Source organism: Capricornis sumatraensis, chromosome 7, assembly GCF_032405125.1.
Source record: "Capricornis sumatraensis isolate serow.1 chromosome 7, serow.2, whole genome shotgun sequence".
Classification (NCBI taxonomy): domain Eukaryota; kingdom Metazoa; phylum Chordata; class Mammalia; order Artiodactyla; family Bovidae; genus Capricornis; species Capricornis sumatraensis.
This window is the reverse complement of record NC_091075.1, coordinates 54,886,846-54,891,611: the sequence shown is the minus strand read 5'-3', so window position 1 is coordinate 54,891,611 and position 4,766 is coordinate 54,886,846. Positions and strand designations below refer to the sequence as shown.

Genomic DNA, 4,766 nt, shown 5'->3' with positions numbered 1-4,766 from the left:
CACATATCACAGTGGAACTGCATTAATCTTCCTTTTTGGGCATGGCTTCTTTAAAAAAACCAACAAGGGTCATTATCACCATCTAACAACATAACACCTTCTGTTAGAGATTTTAAATTTTCCCTTGTAAGAATTTTCAGCTGCTTATTGCTTCTACAGTAAGTTGTCTTATGTTGTTTTTTTTTTTTTTTTTTTCATTCTATGTCAGTAGAATTGGTAAAAATTGAGAGACAACCTCATTATCAATATTTCATGCTTAATCATGCTTCATTGGCATTTGATGACAACGTTATGCTGTATATTCATTTAGACTTGCTATCCTATAATGCAACTATTTTACTATGAGATTTAGGAGTATTAGAGAAGAATCAGCAGTTTCTACCCAGATTTACAGTGATTTATTCTAGTGGTACTATTAGGATTGTAAAGCTTTCAAAGACAATCACTAAAATTCTCAATCCAGGATTAAAAAAATAGCTTGCTTGAAGGGAAAAACATTTCCAGGGAAACAAAGCCATTTAACGTATTTCTTATGTAATTATTCCTCGTTGAACCACAGTTGCCACGTTGATGATTCTTTTCAGTAGCATGCTGTTGACAGAGGGTGCATGGAAGTGCAGAAAAAGGCTTAATTTTGACTAATTTGCCTCTTTGCAAATGTGATCACAGCAGACAAATTTTAAAGCCATATTTTAGGGCTATTTGGGGAATTTAATTGTATGGTACTAGCCACCAGTTCATTTTCAAGTTTTCTGTTACAATGCCTCCCATAGTTCACAGATTACTATTCCTTATTCCTGTGGCTCTGTGGAATGCAGACATGAGCTTTGATATAGTCTATGCTAACTATAGACTTCCCTGGTGGCTCAGACAGTAAAGCGTCTGTCTACAATGTGAGAGACCTGGGTTCGATCCCTGGGTTGGGAAGATCCCCTGGAGAAGGAAATGGCAATCCACTCCAGGACTATTGCCTGGAAAATCCCATGGACAGAGGAGCCTGGTAGGCTACAGTCCATGGTGTCGCAAAGAGTCAGACACAACTGAGCCACTTCACTATATGCTAACTAAATCAGCAGACAGGGGCAGGGGGTGGGATTTTTACAATGGCAATTGAAATCTACAGTTTAAACTCTTTTTTGTTTTCTTTGGTTCATTGATTCATTGTACTGCTATATCATGCCAGCATCTTCATCTAGAATCAGAATTGAAGTCAATAATACTTCCCTTTTCTTTCTCATCCAATATTTCCGGTAGCTTCTGTTATCATAGTAATAATCTTCTTACATTATTTTCAGGAAGTTTTTTAGCAATTATTGTTTCATTTTACACCTCTAGCGATGTGGTTCTTTGAGATGTTACTCTTTCACAGATGAAGGTTATGGCACAAAGTGGAATCGCAAATAAGTGTTGGTTACTTTAGCCTTTTGCTATCGTAAAAGAAAGATTTATGTACTTTTTCCACTTTTAAGTATGTCCAAGTTTGATTACTAGTGCTGCTATCAATGTATTTTAATAGTTTTAGTGTCCAGATGGAAATTCTGAAGCCATTCAGAGAGACATCAAGTAGTCACACTTCTGCCCCCTCTGACCCTCACTGGTATCCTCAAGGGAAAACAGGTGAGGTACCTGACAGGTGAATTAGAATAGGATGCTGAGCAAGTGTGGCTCAGCCTTGTAATTTTTCTGCTTCATAGAGGTGCCCTTCAGGAAGTGCACACTTCATGTCTTAGATTTTACCAGGCATTCTGTCATGTCAAAAGACCAGCCACTGTCTGTCTATGACTGAGACTGGATCAGTAATTCTTCCTGATGGTGAGGTAAGAATTAGTAACCTTTAACCTAGTGGTTATCAGTAACAAAGATGACTTTCTGTCTTGAGGCTTCATGACTTGATGATATTTCTGAGGCAACTGCAAAATAATATACAAGCTGCTTAGGGCTTTTTATTCTGACCCATCTTACAGACTTGAAACTCAGTCCTAAAAAGGTGTGGGAGAATATTAAAGGGAAGACAACTCATGGAAACTTCTTTAAAATATTAGTGATTAAAAAATATGAATGTTTCTTGACTCATATGATTCAGAATAAATGACTCTTGTGACAGCTTTGCCATTTCAGTGGCATTAATTGATATACAAAACAGTAACTACATTAGAAGTAGTGTCAGGGAGGGAGCAGGTGTCTAAATGGCAAGACACGGAAAGCTATGTAAGGCAGTATCCTGGGATGAGGCAACCAGTAGGGCCTCTTAGACCTTGGTGAAATAATATCTGTGAGGCCACCGTATATATTCACAATTTGAATAAGAGCTATATTAAAAACTCATGAGTCTACATGAACTACAGGGGTCTGTCAGTAGAAAATTTAAAACATCGGATTGAAAAGAAGTTTTTGGTTTCAGTCCAACTAGGGAACATACCTGGCACTAACTCTTCCTGTTTGTAGTTCTTGAACTGAGGGACCAACTATTTCTATTCTTTATTGTCAGTTTTGCCATTCCTGGCTAATTTCACTTCTCTCACCTCAAGAAAACATAGCAAAACTGTTATTAGTCAGGAGTCCATGGTTCTTTGGAACTACATTGTTTTGAAACAAAAGAGCCCCTTACCTCTGCCGTTTATTTCAAGCTGGCTGTATCATTACTCATAAGGTGTAATGACATCATACTTTATGCCACAATTATTATTGACTTGCAGTAACACTCTCAAAGTGTTCTGTGCTTCACTGGTGAAGACCACAAATGCATGTCTTACTTGGGGTATGAGGGAAAATGTAAACTACATTTTGTTTTCTGGTCATTTTAAATTGACTGTGCAGAATTTCTTACCACAAACTTAGAACAACATGTTCTTCAAATGTCATCTCCTGAACTTTTTAGGACTGCATTCTATAGAATATGATCACTCTCAATACTAACCACACACCCTTCCTTCCACACAATGCTCTTTGTTCAAGGAAAATCCTTCTCTTATCTGGTGATTCTTAAGGCCAACTGCATGGAGTACAAAACCTCCATATGAATCAGTCAGAGGAGGACATCAGTTATATGTCCATTGGCATTAAAGAGAAAAGGTCTTAAGAGCCATAGAATGTGGCAAGCATGACTCTTGCACAGGACTGCCTGGCATATGACATAGAGCCTGTGAATGTGATATAGTGACTTAGGTGTCAGTGGTGGGGGCCTGCAGGATTAAAGATGCTTTTAGGACCCTTTTGTTACTGCCATTGTAGACTGAAGTTAGCACCAAGGTCAGATCATAGATAGGCAAGAAGCAAAAGCCTTAAGTACAAGGTGATGGATGAACTCTAGCTCAGAGGCCTGCACTTGTCCTGTGTCTAAAATGAGTGAAAGTAACTCCAAATCAAAGTGTTGATACCATTCTGAGGGGCTTCCCTAGTGGCTCAGATGGTAATGAATTTTCCTGCAATACAGGAGACTTGGATTTGATCCCTCAGTTAGAAAAGCCCCTGGAGAAAGGAATAGCTAACCACTCCAGTATTCTTGCCTGAAGAATCCCATGGACAGTGGAGCCTGGTGGGCTACAAGTCTATGGAGTTGCAAAGAGTCAGACACAACTGAGTGACTAACACACGTTCACCATCCTCATAGTCCAAATTCAAGCATCTTGTGAAAGAAATAACATGCTAGATAGTGAGAGATATCTGTTTTTCTGGCCATGCTGCAAGGACCATGACTCCACTGGTGTGAGTCTTGGAGCTCCTTGAGTAAAACCCTTATCTGGTCAGCTCCATGTAGGGCAAAGGGGAAAATGAGAGGAGGAGGTTTGCTAGGACAGTATCCATTCATAGATGGCACTAGTGTCTCTGGCATATTCAGGTCCCATACAGGGACATTCTCAAAAGAAATCACTCCAAAGCTGCAAATAGGAGGAGAATGATCCAACTCTAAGCTCATTTCAGAAGAATCCTTAATTTTGAATCTCTTATCTGCGACTTATAAAAATGTGAGAATTTAACTAGTTAATCAGTGTTTCAAAGCCCAATTTCATTTCTCTTTACAATAGAAATAACAGCTACCTGGTAGATTTGCTACAAGAAAAACATGAGAAAACGTATTAAGTGGAATTGTAATATAGTAGATTCTAATTCAGAAATAATATGAAATTCAGCCCACCTCAGGCAAAAAGAGTATTGCTGAAACAAAATCATATTTCTTTGGTGGACTCCAAAGAAAGATTTGGGGCACACCCATGCCAGTGGAAAGCCTGAATGATTGCATGTGGTAGGCTGAACAACCTCACTGAGGGCTACAGGTAAAATTGGAATATCTGAAATTTTGCTTATATGTTAGAGTCAGAGAGATGCTATGGTCTTGGTGGGGGGAGGCGGTGGGGGAAGTGCATTCATTACCAAACTATAGCTGTCTACTAGGCTTCTCCATCCATGGGATTCTCCAGGCAAGAATACTGGAGTGGGTTACCATTTCCTTCTCCAGGGGATCTTCCCGACCCAGGGATCGAACCTGGGTCTCCTACATTGGAGGCAGACGCTTTAACCTCTTAGCCACCAGGGAAGCCCATAGCTGCTATAATAATACAGTTTGTTGTATTTCTTCCCGTTTAGCTAAGGAGTTATTTTTCCCTACTTTAGATTATTATGTAATTACTTAGCTGCATTATCACAAACTGATGATTCATGCTTTTGCCTCAGGATAGCACAGTAGTTACTTGTAGGAGATAGAATTGTAAAGTTCTTTAAAAGAACTATGTGGCTGCTGCTGCTGCTGCTAAGTCGCTTCAGTCGTG

General features: G+C 39.3%; 1 non-coding gene across 1 annotated transcript; it reads right to left on the bottom strand.

Moving 5' to 3' along the window:
* Positions 1-4,462: 4,462 nt before the first annotated feature.
* TRNAW-CCA (transfer RNA tryptophan (anticodon CCA)) lies at positions 4,463-4,534 on the bottom strand. Its single transcript has one exon. It is a non-coding gene; the product is annotated as a tRNA-Trp (tRNA).
* Between the last annotated feature and the right edge of the window lie 232 nt (positions 4,535-4,766).